General features: G+C 44.4%; 1 long non-coding RNA gene across 1 annotated transcript in view; it reads left to right on the forward strand.

Annotated features, from left to right (window-relative positions):
- Nucleotides 1-18382, forward strand: part of LOC143929543 (uncharacterized) — a 46186-nt gene extending 27804 nt beyond the window's left edge. The window contains exons 2-3 of the long non-coding RNA XR_013262545.1: nucleotides 13794-13872; nucleotides 18244-18382. This is a non-coding gene — a long non-coding RNA (uncharacterized LOC143929543). The remainder of the gene's footprint in view (nucleotides 1-13793; nucleotides 13873-18243) is intronic.
- The last annotated feature ends 6852 nt before the right edge of the window (nucleotides 18383-25234 follow it).

The raw sequence follows: 25234 nt of genomic DNA on the forward strand, positions 1-25234 counted from the left end.
GACAGAGCCGGAAGCAAGAGAGAGCGCACCGGAGCTATGCTGTACATCTTTTTAGATCCAGTTTGGTGAGAGGGCTGTTGCCCACCGTTTATTACGCACTTGCACACACTAAGATGGTGTTGCTGGGACTTCTAGTCCCATGGAGGGAGATCTAATAAAGACTGAGCTTAGGCAGGCCTAAAGCCTACACCTTACCTCACCTTAACACTGTGTTGTGCTAGAGGCAATTACAAGTGGATTACATTGTAAGAACAGTTTCAGCATTTCCTTCAAGTTAACCCTTACTACTCCACTGTTGGATTACAAATTGTTACAAACATTAATAGCTAGCAGAAGAAAGAAGATCAAAGACTGCACCTAGTATTGCAAGGCCTTGTACCTTTATTAAAGTAGGGGGAGCTCCCTTGTGGTTGTGCTGTGGCATATTTATCTATTGTCTGAACCTTCTGTACTATCATGTTATGTTGATGCGACAGTGCAACTGCTGTAATTATTACTTTAAACATAACCATAAAGATAAGTTTTTGGTTAATTACTTTGGTGTGGAGTATTGTTATTTTCCCAGCAGGTGGAACCATTGGATGCCCAGATAATAACAAAGTTATACTGTTATTATATTATATATTGTGGGGTTATCTTTCACCATTAGCTCCACACCAACTTTGCTCCACAGCTGTGTCAAGGGGACTGAGCCAAGTCAGTGGGGGTTCACTAGCAGAGTGCAGGCCCAAATAAATTCAGAAGCCCCTTCAGGGGTCAGTGCTACACATGGGGGCTCATCCAGGATACTGTCACTCTGCAAGCAAACCCACCCTCTTGATGCCAGTATAGACCCCATCAGAGTGGTCCAGTGGTGTGAAGCGGAAGGCATACGCTCAGAAGCGAGCATGGCAATTGAACTCCCAGGAGAAGACTGGGAAGAGAAAAAAATTAGATACATTGTACAGGCAATGTCCCCAGAGGGAAGGCATATGTGAAGGCAGTGAGACCAGACTATGGAACCTCTCACACTTATGTACTACTAGAATGGAGGAAAGGTGTCCCTGAGAATTTTCAAGGTACCAGTGTAAAATTGTCAGAAGGGACAAAGTTCTACCTGATTCATCCCACCAGGTCAAAAGAGGATTGTCCCAGTCTGAAGCAGATGGAACCCCTTAACAAGAAGGGGAGGGCCGTTGCTAAATCACAGCCAGAGCAACATTTGGCTGACCTAAAACGGCAATGCAATGACATACAGGAGAGGTTTTAGGAGACCTCCAGCATGATAGCAGAGCACATTAAAGGACTAAGTGTTACATGCGGAGATCCAAAAGACAGTCAGATAACACCCGGACCTGGGGCCGTACTAAAGAGGCGCACTCATAACCGCCTACCAGAAGTGACCATCAGGAAAGACTTCAGAATTGATGGACAGATAGGAGAGAGGGGGCAGAAAGATAAGCTATCTTACACAAATCTCCTTCATCAAATTGAGATGGGACTACAACAAGGATATTTGTAATCTCAAATCAGAGAGGCCGTAATCCATGCCATTAGTCCAGGCCTAAGTGTTAGAGGCATGTTGGAGATGAAAAGTGAATCGACTCTGACACAACTGGAGAGGATACTAAAAAGCTATTACAAGGAAGAAGATGCAGCTGAACTATTCCATCAACTGATAAACATGGCACAGAGTAGTCAGGAGACCCCTCAGAAATTCATATTCCGGCCCATTGAACTGAAAGACCACCTACTATCTGTCTCGAAGGGAGAGGGCTCTGGAGAACAGTTTGGGGCCGAACTGATCCAAAAGAAATTCCAGAGGTCCATGACTACAGGGCTAAGGAGTGGCTATATCAAGTTACAGTTTAGGCAATACTACACATATTAAAACATCCTGTCAGCAAATGGTTATAACAAGATCATGGTACAGATTTTTTTTCAGATGGTGATCAGCTTTCTTTTAAGGTTGAATATTTGTTTATTGTTACAATTCAGGTAACAGTTTAATACAATAAGAATTGAGAGGGGAAGGGGGGTACAGAATAAAGAAAGTTGGGGAGGGGGGAAGGGGTAGGGAGTGCATTGTATACAAGACAACTTATAGGCATCTGCAGAATTCGTATATCAAATCATACAGTTATACCCATACAAGAAGGAAATTATCATAAAACCTCCCCCGCGGCTTCGTCTATACAAGGACCCTGTTTGGGAGGTTCATGCAGTCAAGGGGCATGTAAGCCTATAATGGTAACCTATTCGGCATGGGACGGGTCAGCTGTTTGTGTGACCTCTTGGGTCACCTGTGTAGGGAGGGGCAAGGTGTAGGTAAGGGGAACTCAACAAGGAAGGTCTCTTGGCTTGTCCACCCGGGGATCTGCTCTGAGCCCTTTGGTCTGGGGGACCATCTCGAACAGTCTGCCTGTGCGCCACAGTTGCAAGGCCCGTTTTCACAAAGCCACACTATTGAGAAAGGGGGCCGATGAGGAGTGATGGAGCCAGGGATACCAGAGGGACATATACTTATCCCATTTGTCAGTTTGTTTGGCTTGTAGTTCTTCCATGAGCATAATATCATTCATGGCATCTGTCCACCTCGTAATCGGGGGGACAACATCCCTTTTCCAAAACTGTGAGATGACGTGACGAGCTGCGGACAGAAAGAACCGAAACATGCTCTTTCGGTGTGAGCTCAGTGGTCCTGGGAGTATGGAAAGTAAAGCTATTTGTGGCGTCGGCAACACAGAAACATCATACAGGTCATTATGAATTTTAAATGCCTTGTCCCAAAATGGGCGTACTCGGTCGCAATCCCACCACACATGGACATACGTGCCCTCTCCTCCGTGGCAACGCCAGCACCTGTCCGAGGTCCCAGGATACATTTTGCTCACCGTGACTGGATCCCTGTACCATCTTGCCAGCAGTTTGTAATTTTTTTCTTGCGTGAAACCGGACATGGAAGATTTGTGAGTAATTATAAACGCCATATTCCATTGTGCCGGGGATATTTCAATGCCGAGGTCCCTGGACCATTTTTGTGTGAAATTTGGTAGTGTGTTATAAGAATGTAGTTGGATGTCCTTATATATCAGAGATAATGAGTGTGTCATGGTTATGCAGTGATCTTCCTGTTTGCTTACCTTCCCTCATGTGTTCAGACTAAGAGGCTACCCACTTCCACCTGGTGGTTTTTATAACCTCTCCTCTAAGCATGGCCCCACCCCAGGCCCTATCAGGGAACCTTATATTAACCTGTGCACTGCAAGCCAAGAGTGCTGATCAACCATTGTGTATTCCTTTGTGTGTTAGCTTCCTGTTACCTGCCGTGTGCTCTTCTACTGTTCTCCGTTACCGACTTTGGAGTGTCCTTACTATCCCTGTTTACCTGTGATCCTGACCTTTTGGCGTGTCCCTGACTATTCTTGTCTGCTTGTGGACCCGACTTTGGCTTTGTCCCTCACCATCCCTGTCCTCCTGTTGCCTACTGTGGGTGTGAGCTGGGGGACCCTGGGGGTCGCGACCTGGAGCCAGTTACAGCCAAGTCCATCCTCACCACTCGAGGCTCTGGTGAACACCTGCTGGCTATTAGACTCCGCGCCCCAGGGAATCTTACGCTCTAAACCCGGTGGAATCCATCTTGGTGTTCTGGCGGCCCTGCCTTCCTATCACCTTGACCCCCATCCGCAGCAGTCAGCCGTAGGGTCCACAACCTTGCGGTGCACTCCTAAGCCCTACGGTGTGCATCTGTCACCTGGGCTCTAGGTGACCTGACAGAGTGTTTAGGGGTTCGAGAGAGACCACACACATCCTCAAAAGTTGTGAGAGGTCTATGTACCTGCTCAGAGAGATGGAGTGACCTACAGTATTGTGTTATGGTTAGCCTGGAGAGCCAGTCTATCTGGTTCAAAGGTTGGGGATCTACAGGTGCCCAAAATAGACCGGTGGAAGCCTCTATCAGCTTTCTTTTAGAAGTGATCTGGATAGCTTTACACCTGCCTGATCACTTTTATGATGCTGTAAACCCCCCCCCCCCCCCACCCGTGGTGGTTCCCAGGCACTCCATTCTTTCACGGAGTCTTGTACAGCAGTAAATGATAGGGGAAAACCCTATAGAGAAGGTGGGGAAAAGTCCATCTCCAATGTCCTCTGTGATGAATAAACCCAGAAGTGATGATGGTTTTGTCAAATCCTGTTTCAGAGCTCTCCTTCCCTGGCTATTACAGCCTAGAAAGCAGATAACCAAGCACAGTTTGTCTTCAGTTAACTGCTTTGGAGGGCAAAGAGACACCGGATATCTCCATAAAGAGTACCTGTCATCTGTCCAAAGCTATTACAAATGGGCTTGTTAGGCCTGAAGAAGGAGCGCATGCTCTGTAAACATGTCACCTATTGGTTCTTCTCAGTCTGGAAGTGATGCCATCCCTCGGCTCCCTGTGTGTTCCAGATCCAGGAAGTGTCTGTGATTACGGGGGCAGCCCGCTCTGAATCATCAGCAAGCAGCTCCCCGGATGCAGTCCCTTCACACACGCTCGGCAATTTGTGCCTAAATGCCTAATATTACCTTACTCTTGTCAGTACTTATATCCATTTGTGCATTAAATTTACTGTTATACTGCACTTAGAGTGCCACCTGTGTGTTTTATTCTCCAGGGAGGGCCTCTGCTTTTAGAAAATGTATAGTGTTTCTGTGTCATTTTCTGGAAAAAAAATTGTGATTTTATCATGTATGTGACATTTTTTTTTAATTCCCCCGCACAGCAGGTGGTAAAAATAACATCCCCAGAAATATTTGATAACCATTACCTGTAATGTTGGAAATTTCTCCATATGCACACATGGCACAACTATAACAACAAGGTTGTATGGCGTAGCCGGGAACTTTCCGGTATCCTGGCAAACAACTTTCTGAGCACTGAGCTTTTGGAACCTATCAGAAAGCAACATGTTGTATTATATATGGAAGTTCACTAAATATATCTATAAAACCAAGAAACTTCTTCTATGGTTGATATGTTTTAAGTGACGTGCCCTCACCTCTATCCTACTTCTAAAGCTCTCTGGAAATCTCTTTTTTCTTTTGTTACAGTAGCTCGGCAACATTTTTTCCTGGTTAGCAGATGACTTAAAATGTGTGATTTTTTTTAATACTGCGAGTTACACTTATACCTAAATGGATTTTTAAAGCCAACTTATTGTCTGGAATATTCACATAACAAGGGATATTTTTTTTAATGGGATTTTAACAGTGCCGAAAATATAACAAAAAATACATATTTTTTTCACATTTTATTAGAGCATCATTAAAAAATGTTAAAATCCAACAATTTGTCTTTTATATGGTCATAATTGGTGTATTTGCAAATATTGATGGTGTGGCATCTGTTCCCGACATGTTTTGCTACTTGGTGCTTCTTCAGGGCACTTGGAAATCACAGATAATACAGTTGCTATATCAAAAAAACAGAGCAATCAATAAGAAATGACACATAATACGCAATAAATGACACATAATAAGGTAATTACCTTATTATGTGTAATTTATGATTGATTGTTCTGTTTTCAAGTCCCCTGGTTTCCAAGGACCCTGAAGAAGCCCCAAGTGGCGAAACATGTCGGGAAGAGATACCGCACCACCAATGTTTGTAAATACACCAATTATGACCATATAAAAGACAAGTTGTTGAATTTGAATATGTTGAAAATACATTTTTATCATGTTCTAATAAAAAAAAATTTTTTTTAACACAACGTACATTTTGTTACGTGAATATCTTTTCAGGGTTGTGATGCCTGTAAACTATGTCAATGAACCACACCACTTTGTATTATCTGGAATACTTGACTTCAATTAAACATGTTAAGTCAAAACTCTGGGATACCCATCAAGAAGCTCTTGATCCTCCCGGTCCCAATGATTATTATGCACAAATTATTTTTCTTGATAACATAGCAATGACAATGAATGGGGGATTTTCCTGTGATGTCCTTAATGCCGCCCAAACACAAGCTGTGGCCAGACGCATACATCCAACATGGCTTTCTGCACCAACCGTTGGTGATTTCCATCAGACCTTGTATAACTTCTTCTCTTACGTGATATATTAGACCTAAAATTAAGGTTTATTTTTCCACAATCCTGAATGATCTCAGCATAAACCACCCCATAGAAGGAATGAAATTGCCTTTCACCCAATGGGGTGAGAGGATGGATAAGGCCTGATTTATTTCACACTCAAAACCTGCCGATATTGGCTCCATAGGCCATGGCATTCCCTCCAGAGTTCCTCCAGGATATCCAAAGCCAACATCTCATTATAGCCTATTTCACTTGTTTCTGTTTTAATAGCATTATCTTCACCATTCATATCATAACATCTTTTTTCCTTTTTAAAGATTTTCCACATTTTGTCGTATTACAACCAAAAACATAAATGTGTTTTATGGGGATTTTATGTGATAGACCAACGCAAAGTGGCACATAATTGCCTAGTGTACGGAAAATAATAATTTTCTTTTTCTTGATAACATGGAAATTACTATGAAAGGGGGATTTTAAAAATTCCTGTGATGTCCTTAATGTCGCCCAAACATAAGCTGTGGCCAGACTCATACATCCAGCATGGCTTTGTGCACCAACCGTTGGTGTTTTCCATCAGACCTTGTATAACTTCCTTCTCTTACGTGATATATTAGACCTAAAATCATGTTTTCTTTTTCCACAATCCTGAATGATCTCAGCATAAACCACCCCATAGAAGGAATGAAATTGCCTTTCACCCAATGGGGTGAGAGGATGGATAAGGCCGTAGATAAGGACATGTTTCACACTCAAAGCCTGCCGATATTGGCTCCATAGGCCATTGCATTCCTTCCTTGTATCCTTCTTGCCAGAGTTTCCTCCAGGATATCCAAAGCCAACATCTCATTATAGCCTATTTCACTTCCTGACAGTGCTTCTGTTTTTCTAGCATCCTTCATATCATAACACCTTTTTTCCTTTTTAAAGATTTCTTAGAAGTTTATAGTGCCTTGAAAAAGTATTCATACCCTTTGAAATTTTCCACATTTATAAACGTAAATGTATTTTATTGGGAGTTTATGTGATAGATTAACACAAAGTGGCACATAATTGTGAGGTGTAAGGAAATGATTAATTGTTTTAATTTTTTTTTACAAATAAATATGTGAAAAGTGTGGAGGGTATTTGTATGGTGCCCCCCCCCGAGTCAATACTTTGTAGAACCCCCTTTCTCTGCAATTACAGCTGCAAGTGTTTTTGGGGATATCTCTAACAGCTTTGCACATCTAGAGGGTGATATTGTTGCCCATTCTTCTTTGCAAAATATCAAAATTCTGTCAGATTGGATGGAGAGCGTCTGTGAACAGCAATTTTGAATTCTTGCCACGGATTCTCAATGGGATTTAGGTCTGAACTGTGACTGGGCCATTCTAATACATGAATATGCTTTGATCTAAATCATTCCATTGTAGCTTTGGCTGTATGTTTAGGGTTGCTGTCCTGCTGGAAGGTGAACCTCTGCCCCAGTCTCAAGTTTTTTTCAGACTCTAATGCCACGTGCACATGATCGGACTACCCGGAGGACTTGGTTTGGCGGATAATCCACCCGTGTGTGAGCTCCGGTGGGCTTTTTGTTCCCAAAAGTCCAGCGGACTTAGAAAGAAGTCTTGACTCAAAATTGTCCGCCGGACTCAGCAGTCCAGCAGACAATCCGCCTGCCTGTGTGCTAGTCCGCCAGACTTTTGAAATGAACAGACTTGCCCACACACGGAGAAAAGTACGTTAACTTTGAAACGTGACTCCAGGTAGACAGAACTAGCAAAGGAAGTGAATGTTGCCGCCTCCATCGGCGAGATTGACACCTCGCTAGCCCCGTCACCTGGTATGGATTTAACGGGGAACCCCTATGCCAAAAAATGGCGTATGGGTTCCCCAAAGTCCATAGCAGACCCTAGGGAAAGGGGGTGGGGACGAGCGTGCGCCCCCCATGCTGAGCCATACCAGGCCGTGTGCCCTCAACATGAGGGGGGGCTTTGGGGAAAGGGTGGGCCGCAGGGCCCATGTTGATGAGGACAAGGACCTCTTCCCGACAACCCTGGTCTTTGGTTGTTGGGGTCTGCAGGCGGGGGGCTTTTTGGAATCCGGGAGCCCCCTTTCATAAGGGGCCCCCAGATTCCAGCCCCCCACCCTATGTGAATGAGTATGTGGTGCGATGTACCCCTACCCGTTCACCTGGGGAAAAAGTATACATAAAAAAAAAACACAACACAGGTTTTTAAAATACTTTATTACACAGCTCCAAGGGTCTTCTGTCTTCGGGGGTCTTCTCACCCATGCAACAAACAAGCGCCTCCCCCCTGAACCGTACCTGGCCACATGCCCTCAACATGGGGGGTGCCCCCCACCCCAAAGCACCCACCCCCCATGTTGATGAGGACAAGAGCCTCTTCCTGACATCCCTGGTCTTCGATTGTCAGGGCCTGCAGGCGGGGGGCTTATCATAATCTGGAAACCCCTTTAATAAGGTTTTCCCCAGATCCTGGCCCCCCACCCCATGTGAATGAGTATGGGGTACCTTGTACCTCTACCCATTCACCTGAAAAAAGTGTCACAAATAAAACACACCACAGGTTTTTAAAGTAAGTTATTAAGCAGCTCCCGGGGTCTCTTCTAACTTCTTCTCCCCTCTCTGGCTCTTCTGCCTCCTCCACTGGTGTTTCCTAGCCCTCCCCGGTTCTTCTCCCCTCTCCGGTTCTTCTCCGCTCTCTCCGGTTCTTCTCCCTCTGTCCGCTGTCTTCTGCCAGGGACTCCTCTGTTATTTTCTGCTCTTATGACGTCACCACCCATCTTGCCCCGGGTGGTGACCTCATAAGGGGCGGGCCTCCGGATAACGTCATACGGTGACCCCATAATATAAGTACTGGCACATCACACACTGGGTATTAGAGCCGGAGAGAGCGTCGGGTCAACATTGGATGAAGAACAGAGGGAAAAGACAATGAAAAAAAAGGCATGAGCGAGCAAAAGAGTGGGCAAAAGAGCAGAAGATAGCTGAGGAGTCCCTTTAGAAGACAGTGGACAGAGGGAGAAGAACGGGAGAGAATGGAGACATCAGCGGAGGAAGCAGACGAGCTAGAGAGGGGAGAAGAAGTCTTAAGAGACCCCCGGAGCTGCTTAATAAATTACTTTCAAAACCTGTATAGTTTGTTTTCATTTGGACACTTTTTTTCAGGTGAATGGGTAGAGGTACAATGTACCCCTAGGGCGTAGGGCTGGGATCTGTGGGGGCACCAGCTGCTTGCTCGTCCCCACCTCCCAGTGCTTGGATAAGGGTCTGGTATGGATTTTGGGGGGAACCCCACGCATTTTCTTTGGCATAGATGGTTCACCTTAAAATCCATTCCAGACCGCAGGGCCTGGTATGCTCTTGGAGGGGGAACCCATGCCATTTTTTTTTTAAATGTAGCGTGGAGTTCCCCTACAAGATCATCAGAGCACAACTCCCATGCCAAAGTTGGATCAGGCAAGACGGCAATCCGACTTCACTGATATTGAATGGGCTGAAGTAGGATCAAAGTCGGACCAAAGTAGTGCAGGGAGCATTTTCAAAGTTGGACGACTTGTGTTGGACCAGTTAAGATGGCTCCCATAGGGAAACATACTCTTTCAATTTTCTGATGATGGATTGAACAGAGCTCCGTGGGATGTTCAAAGCTTGGGATATTTTTTATAACCTAACCCTGCTTTAAACTTCTCCAACTTTATCCCTGACCTGTATGTTATGTTTTTTGACTTTCATGATGCTGTTTGTATACTAAGGTTCTCTAACAAACCTCTGAGGGTTACACAGAACAGCTGTATTTATACTGAGATTAAATTACACACAGATGGACTCTATTTACTAATTAGGTGACTTCTGAAGGCAATTGGTTCCACTAGATCTTAGTCAGGGGTATCAGAGTAAAAGGGGCTGAATACAGATCCCCCCCCCCCCCCCACACTTTTCACATATTTATTTGTAAAACATTTTGAAAACCATTTATCATTTTCCTTCCACTTCACAGTTATCTGCCACTTTTTGTCTATTACATACAATCCCAATAAAATACATTTACGTTTTTGTTTTGTTTGTAATGTGACAAAATAAGGAAAATATTAATAGATGAGTGCCTGATCGCTAGATGTTTCCTCTTTTGGGATCCCTCTCCTCTCTTTTCTCCTTTGATCTCATTCCTTTTCTCTTTCTGTTTCCACCTCCCTTGTAAGAAAGTTGATTGAAGTCGACTGAGACATATATAGGTCCAGCCCCTAAAGCATGTGTAGGAGCTTCTTGTTCTTTTGTAGCGGCCCTATGGGTTTCACATTGAGTTTTCTCCTCTAAAGGGAATCTCCAAGTGGAAGTCACCATTGTCCTTCTTGGGATGGGGGGGGGGAGGAGGTCCCATGTATCTCACAATGAGTGCCGCCCCTTATTGGCATTACTCAAAGGGCAGGTGACATCAATAATCATTGCCTCTATTCCCCCCCCCGGTATCTCATTCTTGCTCTTCTTCTTATGGTCCCCACATTTTTACTTTTATGATTATATGAATACATATCCTTAACCTGGATGCTTATAAATGATCCTTTGAATATATTACCATCAACATGCAAAAGAGTCAAAGTCGAAATTTAGAGAAGGCTTGTTTTTGTTTCGGCATTACTTGATTTCCTGAGTTTGGTGTTGAGGAACTCAAGTGGCCTGCACAGAACTCTGATCCTGATATTATTTATCAGTTCATCACATGGTTTACAGAAAGCCCACAAGAGACAGAAGGGGGCTTAGAGATACGAAAATATAATGTCTACCAGAGAAAGAAATGTGGGAGAAAAGACTCTTACATAATTCTTGCTTTATCTTAGGGCAAGATGAGTCCTCGCAACGAGGGCAATAGTTCTGATAGTTGATAGTTTTGATTACGACATATGAATGACCCACATTTCTAGGAATTTTTTCTATAGCACCTTACCGAATCTCCTACAGCCTTACCTGATTTTTCTTATTTTTCCATTGAATTAATGTAGAATTTATTTCAAGTTTCCAATAACCTAACTCATCGCTAAAGAAAACCCCAACATGTCTTGTAAACAAACTTCCATTAACAAAAACATGGTTCTGAACACCAAACTGCTTAACAAGATCGTCATTTCCTTTTCTTGTTCTGACAATTGCATGTGATATTTTTTCCAAGTGCCTTTTGAACTGCAAAGTAAAAACATTACTTATTACATTACAAATCACTGTTACTGAATTATTACATTAGGTAGATGTAAACCCGGTAACTAAAATATGTTCACACGTTAATAACATTTCAAAAGTCAATTTCTATATATATTTTTTTTTTTTTATCATTGAATTTCAAACAAGGATAAACACTGCATAGCAATATAATTACAGTGCAAAACACATACAGTGGTGTGAAAAAGTGTTTGCCCCCTTCCTCATTTCCTGTTCCTTTGCATGTTTGTCACACTTAAGTGTTTCGGAACATCAAACCAATTTAAACAATAGTCAAGTCCATCCTCACCATTAGAGGCGCTGGTGAACACCTGCTGGCTCTTAGACTCCGTGCCCCAGGGAATCTTACGCTCTAACCCCAGTGGGATCTGTCCCCCGTCTGCAGCAGTCAGCCGTAGGGTCCAAAACCTTGCGGTGCACTCCTGATCCCTACGGTGTGCATCTGTCACCTCGCCTCAAGGTGACCTGACATCAGACCTTCGCATAAATTATAATAAAAGTGAAATCCTCCCCATAGGAACACTTTACAATCCTCCCTAGATCTGCCTTTCGATCTTCACAGTAGCAAAATCCCATATCACCTACAGTGGTGTGAAAAAGTGTTTGCCCCCTTCCTCATTTCCTGTTCCTTTGCATGTTTGTCACACTTAAGTGTTTTGGAACATCAAACCAATTTAAACAATAGTCAAGGACAACACAAGTAAACACAAAATGCAATTTGTAAATGAAGGTGTTTATTATTAAAGGTGAAAAAAAATCCAAACCATCATGGCCCTGTGTGAAAAAGTGATTGCCCCCCTTGTTAAAACATACTATAATTGTGGTTGTCCACACCTGAGTTCAATTTCTCTAGCCACACCCAGGCCTGATTATTGCCACACCTGTTCACAATCAAGGCATCACTTAAATAGGAGCTGCTTGACACAGTAAGGTCCACCAGAAGATCCTTAAAAGCTACACATCATGCCGAGACCCAAAGAAATTCAGGAACAATTGAGAAAGAAAGTAATTGAGATCTATCAGTCTGGAAAGGGTTATAAAGCCATTTCCAAAGCTTTGGGAATCCAGCGAACCACAGTGAGAGCCATTATCCACAAATGGCGAAGACATGGAACAGTGGTGAACCTTCCCAGGAGTGGCCGGCCGCCCAAAATTACCCCAAGAGCGCAGCGACGACTCATCCAAGAGGTCACAAAAGACCCCACAACAACATCCAAGGAACTACAGGCCTCACTTGCCTCAGTTAAGGTCAGCGTTCATGCCTCCACCATCAGGAAAAGACTGGGCAAAAATGGCCTGCATGGCAGAGTTCCAAGGAGAAAACCACTACTGAGCAAAAAGAACATCAAAGCTCGTCTCAATTTCTCCACAACACATCTTGATGATCCCCAAGACTTTTGGGACAACATTCTGTGGACCGATGAGACAAAAGTGGAACTCTTTGGAAGGTGTGTGTCCAAGTATATCTGGCGTAGAAGGAACACTGCATTTCATAAAAAGATCATTATACCAACAGTAAAATATGGTGGTGGTAGTGTGATGGTCTGGGGCTGTTTTGCTGCTTCAGGACCTGGAAGACTTGCCGTGATAAAAGGAACTATGAATTCTGCTGTCTACCAAGAGATCCTGAAGGAGAATGTCCGACCATCTGTTCGTGTACTCAAGCTGAAACGAACTTGGGTTCTGCAGCAGGACAATGATCCTAAACACACCAGCAAGTCCACCACCGAATGGCTGAAGAAAAACAAAATGAAGACTTTGGAGTGGCCTAGCCAAAGTCCTGACCTGAATCCTATTGAGATGTTGTGGTATGACCTTAAAAAGGCCGTTCATGCTTGAAAACCCTCTAATGTAACTGAATTAGGACAATTCTGCAAAGATGAGTGGGCCAAAATTCCTCCAGGACGCTGTAAAAGCCTCATTGCACGTTATCGCAAACGCTTGGTTGCAGTTGTTGCTGCTAAGGGTGGCCCAATTAATTATTAGGTTTAGGGGGCAATCACTTTTTCACACAGGGCCATGATGGTTTGGATTTTTTTTCACCTTTAATAATAAACACCTTCATTTACAAATTGCATTTTGTGTTTACTTGTGTTGTCCTTGACTATTGTTTAAATTGGTTTGATGTTCCGAAACACTTAAGTGTGACAAACATGCAAAGGAACAGGAAATGAGGAAGGGGGCAAACACTTTTTCACACCACTGTAGCTAAAAATTATAAGTGTACAGTGTTATAGTATACAAAGAACAAAGTATGGACACTGCAGAAAATGAAACGGAGTGATAAGCAGAGGTGGCCCGTCCATTAGGGGCGCCCGGGCGCCACCCCCCATCCATGGCTCGCCAAATCTACATGTGAACCGCTGGATTTCAATGTTTTTTCTTTTTTTTGAAGCATGTGATTAGAGGCAGAAACTGAGACTTCAAAAGAGACTTAAAAAAAGGGTGGGCTAGGGGGCACACAATAGCCAATGTGTATTCGCTATTGTAATACTCATTCTCCTCATGATCCAGATCAGATCGGATTGGCCGCAAGGAGGAGGAGGAAGGAGACACGAGGAAGCAGATGGAGAGAAGCCGCATGAGAGATGGGGTAAGTTCAGGGCCCCGACTACTGACTGACTGACCCGGGGGGTGGCGTCCATGGCCCCTGTGACCCCAACTGACCGTCTAAACGGGGAGGTTGGGTTCTGGATTCTGTCTGTGATCCGACTGATGGGGGGTTGTGTGGTGGGTGTCATCCGTGACAGCTGCAGTTCCTTTCTCTACAGCTTTCTCTGAAGCATAATAAACATAGTAAATTGGAAGAAATTTACTCTGTGTGTACCCAACTTTACCTGATTCCCTCAATCTCTGTGACTGGTCCCCTGCAGCTTCTGTGAAATCTGTGACAGGCTGTGGTAGCACTCCAGCGTCCTCATTGTACCATAGAGGGTTAGTGTTCCTGTATGGTATGCAATGATGCTGAGACTTTAGGTGGAGGAGGAGAGCAGTGCAGCCGGCTGGAACATGGAAACATAGAAGTGAAAGTGGTCATTTCCCCCCCAAGCACTGCAAGGGTGGACATTTTGTCCTTTCCTGGAGTTGGGAGTTGGGATGTGTTCTGGCACCATGTCCCTTGTTGCAGAAAAATTGGGCCTTAGGCGGTGGTGGTGGTGGCACAACACTGTAAAGCCTCACAGATACTTTTGTTGAGTGCAGGAACGAGCCCTGCTCTCAAATATTTGATCAAAAATTGTAATTACAGACCCCTGTTAAACAGGGGCAAAAAAATTGGGCATTAGGCAGTGGCGGTGGTGCGCTGAACCGAAAATATTCCTAAAAGCTATCGTCATGAAGATTGAGGAGGAATAGGAATGGGGTGGGCAACTACATGGCAAATGAGGTTTAATGTAGAAAAATGCTAAATAATGCATTTGGGTGGCAAAAATATGAATGAAATCTATACACTGGGGGGAGAACCTCTGGGGGGGATTTAGGATGGAAAAGGACCTAGGGGTCCTAGTAGATGATAGGCACAGCAATGGCATGCAATGCCAAGCTGCTGCTAACAAAGCAAACAGAATATTGGCATTTAAAAGGAGATCAACTCCAGAGATAAAACGATAATTCTCCCACTCTACAAGACTCTGGTCCTCCCAGCCACGTACAACTCCATGGGTTTCTGAGGACTGAAAATGATCCCTTGAAGACTGCTGCTGATGCTGAGTGTTATCCTCCACCTCTATGCTAACACAATCCTCCTCCTCATCTTCTTCTTCCTGTGTGATCGATGGGCATGCAGGAATACTATCTGGTTAAAAGTGGCCTGCTGTTCTACCTCAAGTGCCCTGTCCATTATTCCCCGAAGCTTGTGCTCCAACAGGAAGACAAGAGGGATAGTATCACTGATGCATGCACTCACTGCTCACCATCCTCGTGGCCTCCTCAAATGGTGACAGGACAGTGCATGCATCCGTGATCAGTTTTTTTCAGGGATTTTATGTGATAGACCAACACAAAGTGGCACATAATTGTGAAGTGTAAGGAAAATTATAAATGGTTTTCAAACTTTTTACAAATAAATATGTGAAAAGTGTGGGGGGTACATTTGTATGGCGCCCCCCGGAGTCAATACTTCTGCAGAAATGCTTTTCTCTGCAATTAGAGCTGCAAGTCTTTTTGGGGATGTCTCTACCAGCTTTGCACATCTAGAGAGGGACATTTCTTTGCAGAATATCTCCAGCTCTGTCAGATTGAATGGAGTGCATCTGTGAACAGCAATTTTCAAGTCTTGCCACAGATTCTCAATTGGATTTAGGTCTGGCCTGTGATTGGGCCATTCTAACACATGAATATGCTTTGATCTATAGTCTAAACCATTCCATTGTAGCTCTGGCGGACTTAGAAAGAAGTCTTAACTCAATCCGCTCGTCTATGTGCTAGTCCGCCGGACTTTTGAAATGAACTGACTTGCCCACACACGGAGTAAAGTCCGTTCAATTTGAACGTGACTCCAGGTGGACGGGACTAGTGAAGGAAGTGAATGTCGCCGCCTGCATCTGCGAGATTTACACCTCCCGAGCCCCGTTGCCTGGTATGGTTTTAAAGGGGAACCCCTACGCTAAAAAAAGCAGTGGGGGTCCCCCCAAAGTCCATAGCAGACCGTTATCTGAGCACGCAGTCCGGCCGGTGGAGATAAGCGAGCACCCCCCCTCCTGAACCGTACCAGGCCATGTGCTCTCAACATGGGGGGGTGGGTGCTTTGGGGAAAGGGGGGCCCTCCGCCCCCCACCCCAAAGCACCTTGTCCCCATGTTGATGAGGACAAAGGCCTCTTCCCGACAACCCTAGCCATAGGTCTGGTGGATTGTCTGCCAGACCTAGCCTGCTGGAAAATTCCGGTCATGTGTGGACGTGTGTGGGCAAGTCCGCTGCAAAGTCTGGCGGATTGTCCTCCGGCCTGAGTCCGCCGGATAGCCTGATTGTTTGTACGCGGCATAACAGGTTTTCTTCTAAGATTGTCCGGTATTTGGCTCCATCCCTCTTCCCATCAACTCTGACCAGCTTCCCTGTCCCTGCTGGAAAAAAGCATCCCCACAACATGATGCGGCCACCACCATGTTTCACGGATGGTGTGTTCAGGGTGATGTGCAGTGTTAGTTTTCTGACACACATAGGGGGTTGTTTACTAAAGGAAAATCCACTTTGCACTGCAAGTTCACTTGGAAGTAAAGTTGCTGTAGATCCGAGGGGTACATGCAAGGAAAAAAAATGCATTTTAGCTTGCACGTGATTGGATGATAAAATCAGCAGAGCTTCCCCTCATTTCAGATCTACCCCGTAGATTTAGAGCGCCTGCACTTCCAAGTGCACTTTCGGTGCAAAGTGGATTTGCCTTTCGTAAATAACCCCCACAGCTTTTTCTTTTAGGCCAGAAAATTACATTTTGGTCTCATCTGACCAGAGCACTTTCTTCTACGTGTTTGCTGTGTCCCCCACATGGCTTCTTGCAAACTGCAAACAGGACTTCTTATGACTTTCTTCCACCAATGTCTTTCTTCTTGTCACTCTTCCATAAAGGCCGAATTTGTGGAGAGACGACTAATAGTTGTCCTGTGGACAGATTTCCCCACCTGAGCTGTGGATCTCTGCAGCTCCTCCAGAGTTACCATGGACCTCTTGGCTGCTTCTCTGATGAATGCCCTCCTTGCCCGGGCTGGTCAGTTTAGGGGGGATGGCCATGTCTTGGTAGGTTTGCAGTTGTGCCATACTCTTTTCATTTTCAGATGATGGATTGAACAGAGCTCCATAACCCTACATTAAAATTTTCTACAACTTTATCCCTGACCTGTCTGGTGTGTTACTTGGCCTTTATTATGCTGTTTGTTCACTAAGGCTCTCTTTCACACTGAGGCGTTTTCAGGCGCTTTTGGGATAAAATAGCACATGTAAAGCGCCTGAAAAACAGCTCCCCTGAAGTCTCGAGGCCCGAGGGCTTTCACACTGAGGCGATGAGCTAACAGGACGTTAAAAAAACTCCTGCAAGCAACATCTTTGGAGCGGTGAAGAAGCGTTGTAGACACCGCTCCTCCACCGCTCCAGCTATGACAAAGCACCATGTTCGGTGTGAAACATTTCAGCAGCTGTGCAGTTAGTCTGTTTACCAGCCTAGATGCTATGATTTTAATTACATTTTTGAAATAAAGTTGAATAATTCGGAGTGCGGCTATCCAGCTACATCTTTTCTTCTCCACCGCTCCTGCCTATTGAAATGATTGTGCAGCGGCTCTTTGCGATTGGTTTTAACCCTTTTTTCAGCCGCTAGTGGGGGTTAAAAGCACTCCGCTAGTGGCTGAATATCTCCCCAAAATCTACGGTAAATCGCCACTAAAAATAGCTGCGCTTTACCACCGCTGACGCCTCTGTGTGAAAGCAGCCTAACAAACCTCTGAGGGTTTCACAGAACAGCTGTATTTATACTGAGATTGAATTACACAAAGGTGGACTCTATTTACTAATTAGGTGACTTCTAAAGGCAATTGGTTCCACCAGATTTTAGTTAGGGGTATCAGAGTAAAGGGGTCTGTCTGAATACAAATGCCCCCCCCCCCTCCACACACACACACACACACACACACACACACACACTTTTCACATATTTATTTGTATCATTTTCATTTTCCTTCCACTTCACAATTATGTGCCACTTTGTGTTGGTCTATCATATAAAATCCCAATAAAATATATTTGCATTTCTGGTTGTAACCTGACAAAATGTGGAGAATTTCAAAGGGTGTGAATACTTTTTGAAGGCACTGTACCTGATATTACAAGCAATAAGCTACAAGTTGGTCGCCTCTCACAAATCATGACTCATTGACACATGTCCACTGAAGGATTCTAACAAACGACTCTCCTTTTTTTGACCACATTTGTGCTCACCTTGTGTCTATATTTTTCTTCATCATCTGTCTGACCTTTAGGAGAAGAATAATTCTGGGATGAGTACAGAACATGCAGACCTTTTACCAAGAATTCCACCGTGCTATACACAGGATCTGTAGTCCTGTCAGATGAGTAATCTCCGACGTCCGGTAAATGTTCTTGGCCCGTACAATTGTGAAGAGAAATACGATAAACATTTTCATACAAAGAATCTTTTTCTTTGCTTCCTGACGAGCAAAAAAGGGTTGTCATCCACAGATTTTCAAGTAACTTGTCTTTTGGACGAATCGTTGGATGGAAACCATCTACAAAATTCTTGAAATTCTTATCGGCTTCAAACCAAAAGTTCAAGGATAAACTACAATTCAGAATCTCCGGATACTTTCCTATAAGAGCAATACTTGAGGCCCAATTGGGTGAAAGGACCAATGTTATGTCCCTGAGTAATTTTCTCAGTGAGGATTCAAATATTAAATCATGATATGTTCCACAGAGTATGATCACTTTTACTGATGTTTTTTTAATGGTGCTATACACACTTTCCACAACATGCCTTTCAGGCTTTAATACACTGATACCATGATTTGCTATGAAGGCCACACAAATTTTAAACTTTGACAAAATTCTTAATAACAGAAGCGATGCTCTCTCCCCACTTTCATCCGCAGATGATATTATTCCAACCCAAGTCCATCCAAGATGTCTGATAACTTCTGATATATAATGATAAATCAGAAAGTATTCATTAACTGAACTGTAAATAGAAGGAAAAATAACTCTTTCAAGCCGATCATCCATTGCCCCATAAACAACCTAAAATACAGGGAGACGTGTTTCAACATTGAGGCAAAAAACTTACAAGAGATGTCTAAGCTTCAAAGGATTTAGGTAGACATGACTTTCTAAAATTCCATGTTGTCGCCTTCATACTGGAATGCCCATCAGCTTAATCATGTGTGCAAAAAATGCAGGACAAGGTGCAGTAGTGTTGGAGGTTGTTCCACCACCACGCCTCCAAAATGCTACTACTGGTTGTGACACACCTTTCTCCTCCACCCTCTCCTCTTCTTCTTCCTCCATGGACTCTTCCAGTGCTCTGTCCTCGAACCAACGGTGTTCCGTAGGCGTTCAAGGGGCTACGCAAGCACGCAGGCAAAACAATGCCATTGCGCTGGTTTGTTTGGGGGACAGAAGCCACACTGGGGCAGATATTTTGTCAGCTCTGCAGGGGCAGGCCGAGAGGTGGTTGACGCCATGCCAGCTTAAGCCAGGAATGGTGGTTTGCGACAATGGCACCAACCTCCTCTCCGCTCTCCGACAGGTACCCTATGCCCTGTGTGGCTCACGTCCTTAACCTGGTGGTGCAGCGGTTCTTGGGCAGGTACCCGGGCTTACAGGATGTCCTGAAGCGGGCCAGGAAAGTCTGTGTGCATTTCCGCCGATCATTTAATGCCTGTGCTTGGCTGGCTGAGCTCCAAAAGGAGTTGAACCTGCCCAAGAACCACCTTATATGTTACATGCCCACCAGGTGGAACTCAACGTTGACCATGCTGCAGCTGCTGCACACACAGCAGAGGGCCATCGATGAGTACCTGTGCGACTATGGCACCAGGACAGGGTCAGGGGAGCTCGGTTTTTTCTCACCACACCAGTGGGACATGATTAGGGATGCATGCACTGTCCTGTCACCGTTTGAGGAGGCCACAAGGATGGTGAGCAGTGACAGTGCATGCATCAGTGACACTGTACCTCTTGCCCCCCTGTTGGTGCATACGCTATGTGGAATAATGGACAGGGCATTTGAGGCAGAACAGAGGCAGGAAGAGGAGGACTTCCTTGCCGCTCAAGGCCCCCTTTATCCAGACAGTGTTCCTGCTGTCCCACCCATCACACAGGAAGAGGACGAGGAGGAGGAGGAGGATGATTGTGTCAGCATGGAGGTGGAGGCTGGCACTCAGCATCAGCAGCAGTCTTTTAGGGATGATTTACAGTCCCAAGAAACCCGTGGACTTGTACGTGGCTGGGAGGAGGTAGCTGCGGATCATGTTGTCCTTAGTGACCCAGAGGACTCTGGACCAAATGCCTCAGATAACCTACGCTGCATGGCCTCCTTGATCCTGCAAAGCCTGTGGAAGGATCCTAGTATTCTTCGGATCAAGGAGAGGGACAATTACTGGCTGGCCACTCTCCTTGATCCACGGTACAAAGGTAAGGTTGCCGACCTTATCTTGCCGTCGCAGAGGGAGCAGGGGATGAGACATCTCCGGGAGGCCTTGCAGAAAGGTCTGTGCAACGCGTTCCCAGAGACTGGGAGGTTACAAACTCCTGGTCCTGGACAACGTGTTGCTGAGGCATCGGTCAGAAGGAGCGGTGGAGAAGGTGGCCGTCCGACCGATGCGTTCAGACAATTTTTTAGTCCGCAGCCCCAAGGTATGATCGGTTCCAGCAACCATTGCCAGTGTCTGATTTACATGATGCAGGAATACCTAGGGGCAAGGTCAGACTTGGACACCTTTCCCACAGAAAATCCTCTGGCTTACTGGGTCTTGAGAATGGATCACTGGCCAGAGCTTGCACAGTATGCAATTGAGCTACTGGCCTGTCCTGCATCCAGCGTTCTTTCGGAACGCACCTTCAGTGCTGCTGGTGGCTTTGTTAGCGATCACAGGGTGCGCCTGTCCACCGACTCTAGTTGATCGACTGACCTTCATCAAGATGAATCAGTCTTGGATCACCCACAGCTACCAAGCACCTGAAGCTGATGTAACCGAATATTTTTTTAAAAAAAATCACATCCCTTCAAGACTGCCTAAGCTGATGCTGAGTGACTGTCCTGTTATGTTGATTGTCTATCCTCTTTCTCCTCCGCTGATATGTTGGAAGAACATTTTTGGTTCTGGGTGATGCCACCAGCCCAATTTTTCAGCCCCTGTTTAACAGGGGCGTTTAATTACAATTTTTGATGCAATGCTTTGCAGCAGGGCTCATTCCTGCACCACAACTAGAGTATATGGGAGAGGTTGCAGTGTCGTGGCACCAGTGCCAGCAGCCCAATTTTTCAGCCCCTGTTTAACAGGGGCATGTAATTACAATTCTTGATATAATATTTCACAGGAGGGCCCCTTCCTGTGCTCACCCAGAGTAACTGTGAGGACTTATAGTGTTGTGGCACCAGCACCACAACCACCAAAGGTCAGTTTTTCTACCACTGTTCAACAATGGCATGTAATTACAATTCTTGATATAATCGTTCACAGGGCGCTCCAGCGCCCACCAAGAGTCACTTTGCGGGCTTACAATGTTGTGGCAACACCAACACCTTGTTCCGCCATTTCTGCAGAGCATGTAGGGCAGGCCCCTACTTTCAAACATCCAACTTGCAAACGTCTCCTACTTGCAAACAGAAGGAGACAACATGAAGTGAGATGAAAAAAGACGGACGCCAAAAAAAATATACAGGGGTGATAACCCTTCCCTATGTTTTCCAAAAAGCTTAAAAATACATTTTTTGACTGGAGCTACACTTTAAAAATGTACCAGTTCAAAATTACAAACAGATTCTACTTAACACAACAAATCTACGCAGTCCCTGTCTTGTTTGAACCGCCTGTATACTGCTGTTCTGAGTATATAAGGCCTGGGGGCCCCACGTCTTTCCTTTTTTTAATATGGGTACGGGGTTCCCCTTAATATCCGTACAAGACCCAAAGGGGCTGGTAATGGGCAGGGGGGGCTACCCATGCCATTTTTCTCAATGATTTTCATCCATATTGCTGTAACCAGATATTACATTAAAAACGCAAGCAGTTTGAAATGACTTTTTTTTCAGTTAAATCTCATTTTGTGCAGGGACTGTTCTAAACACAGGAAGCACGTGGCACTTCACAGGCATACTACAGACACCCCCCCAGGCATGATATTTAAAGGAATATTTCACTTTTTTTTTTCACTTTAATCATCATTAAAATCAGTGCTCCCGCCAAAACGGCCATTTTTAAAAACATTTTAGGCATTGACCCATGTCCCCTGGGGCAGGAGCCAAGTCCCCAAACCCTTTTTAGGACAGTATCTTGCATATTAGCCATTAAAATTAGCACTTTTTATTTCAAACGTTTGAGTCCCATAGACTTCAATGGGGTTCTAAAGTTCGTATGAATTTTCGGTCCGTTCGAAAGTTCTGGTGCGAACCGGACTGGGGGGTGTTCGGCTCATCCCTACCTAAGTCCTCTACAAAACCGGCCCAGACTGCCTTTTAACTGTGACATAGTACCCTCTTGTCACAATATATATACTGCACTTGTTTTACCTATTGGTAAAATTTGTTTAAAAAAAAGAACATGCAAAACAATAAATAAAAATAGCAATTGAGACTTAAGACATTATTCATGCTATTATACTCACTTGCACGTGGTTTAATGCAGATGATATCTGGGCCATAGGCAGGGATGTGGTTAAACTCTGGTCTCCAATAAAACCAGCTAATTTCTGGTGGTCTCTGCAAGAATAGTTTGGGATAGTTTTTCCCGCTCCGGATAAAATCTGTAAGACACTTTTTATGGCTTTTCTGGCATACGAACACGAGTCATAAAGATGATATCCTAGAGTCACATTAGGCAGGATTGTTGGATTTTTATTCATTTGGTCAATGGCAAAAAGGAACATTTGAAGTTTCTTGTAGTAATGATGCAGGGGTCTGTTGATATAATAAGTTAATAACTTGGATAATAGAGGTCATCAGTTTCCCAACACCTAGTGATTTAGTGACCAAATGGAAATGAAGAAAGTTTATACCAACCATCATATTTCACCCTTTAAAGTTGAACTCCTGGCAGATCTAAAAAGCACTATTGTATTTGTGAAAAATTTGTAAACTGGAGTATCTTTAGGGATGAGATGTTTTCTGCCCCCCCCCCCCCCCAAACAAAAAACCACTTGCCGCCCGCCATTAATATTAAGGTGCATGGCGAGTTCAGAGACGTCTGCCATAATCTAGTTCGGAGTGACTTAGCAGCTAGAAGAATGAGTACTATGAAGGTACAAAATTCCTTGGGAAAAACACTCTATACCCAGATATAGTAGGTCTAGTGCCAGGCCAGGCTTGATGATTACTCCTCTGATTTGTGATATAAATGCTGAAAAACGAAATGCCAGTAACTAGTTAGGTCCTTACAAGCCCAAAATATGTGGAAGACGGTGCTGATATGACTGCATTCTCTCCAACAAAGGGAGGAGTTGTTCGGAGGGAATTTTCCCAGGACGGCTCGGGGGTTAAATACCACCGGGATAAAAACTTTTGGGATTATTCCCAATGGTTAATGCAAAGTGGGTAACACTTTGGGAATATCTAACAACCATTAATCATTGGTCATCAGTGAAAACGTGATGAAGGTCTGATTCCTACTGAACCAATGGGGGGGGGGTTTAGAGAAGGTAATTTTATTGTGTAGGAGTGAGTAGAATAAAGATATACCCTTGGTTATGGGGTTATGATTGGTGAAAAACTTCCAAACTGTATGATGTATAGACAGGTTTGGTTTGAGTTTTCAGGAATGCTGACACACGTAAATATGTAAATACATGATGAGATATGGTAGGAACTTTGTAGTGCTTTGGAAGACAAGGGTGCAGAATCAGTAAATAGGTCTTCTACCCACTGAACACCTGCATCGCTCCACCCCTAAGATCATGTGTCCCCTAAGATCATGTGTGTGCATAAAAGAGGATTAAGTATTTACTAAGAGGTTATTAGTAGAGGGGATAAACCATTGCTTTAGTTGGGTCTATTGTGTGGCACCAGTAATCTGGAATGTCTACAAGGCCAACTCCTCCAGCTCTCTGATGTTTGATAAGATTGTATTGGGAGCAGTGGGCTTTTTTATTTTGCCAGATACATTTCTTAATAAGGGAAGTGAGTGAATGCAAGTAAGTGGAGAGTACAGGGATAGACAAGGTCCTTAAAAGGTGCATAATTTGTGGCAGGATCATCATTTTAACTGTGGCCATTCTCCCCATCCAGGAAATCCCACAGCTTGAATAATGCTGCATTGCAACTTGTAGCTTATTTATGAGTGGTTAATAGTTAGTCTCACTTAATTGTGGGGTCAGGTATATTAGGGTAATTTCCAGGTAAGGTAGCCCCTTGTCTGACCAAGAGTAAGGTAAATAATTCACAAGTGGGCATGTTTGCGGATTCCCAGGTGAAGAATAAATGACTTGGAAATGTTTACTTTATAGTAAGAGATGGAACTAAATGAGGTCAAGACCTAATGAGCGTGGGGTAGGGAGATGGACGAGTTAGTGAGCATCAAGATAACATCGTCCACAAATAAGTTGATAATATGGGGGCAGGTATGGAAGTGAAAGACAGAGATTTCTGGATGGGAACAAATGGCCTCAGCTAAAGGTTCTATGACCAAATTGAAGGTAGAGGGGGATAGGGGGCATCCCTGTCACATCCCATTTGAAATTGAGAAGTATTTAGAGAGGAGGCTGGAAGAGTAACCTCTCACAGAAGGAGTCGAATATAGATCCAGTATAGCTGATAATATTGTGCCAGAGAATCCAAATTTGACCAATACTTGCTTCATGTATCCACAGTGGACCCTATCAAATGCTTTCTCAGCATTGAGGGATAGGAGCAGAGAAGGCATTCAAGTCCGTTCGGCAAGTTAAATAATGTTCAGAATACACCTGGTAGAGTCAGAAGCCTGCCAACCCCTGACAAACTCGGTTTAGTTGGGCTGTTTCAGAGTACAGTGGCACCTTGGTTTACGAGTAATGCGATTAACGAGCATTTTGAATAATGAGCAACTTTTAAAAAAAATTCTGACTTGGTTTGCAAGTGCTGTCTCGCAAAACAAGCAAAGCTAATTTGGCGTACAGTACCAAAGGTGTGGGGGTGGCGGAGCCAAGTGGAGCCAATCGAAGCAGTTCAGAGCTGTTCGGAAATACTCGGAAATACTACGTTCCTGTGTGTTTCCAAGCCTTTCCGAGGTCAGCCGAGATGTCCCCGGGCCTTTCCGAGGGTTT

Source organism: Lithobates pipiens, unplaced genomic scaffold, assembly GCF_037356315.1.
Source record: "Lithobates pipiens isolate NorthernLeopardFrog02 unplaced genomic scaffold, aLitPip1_a1.2 Scaffold_24, whole genome shotgun sequence".
NCBI lineage: Eukaryota > Metazoa > Chordata > Amphibia > Anura > Ranidae > Lithobates > Lithobates pipiens.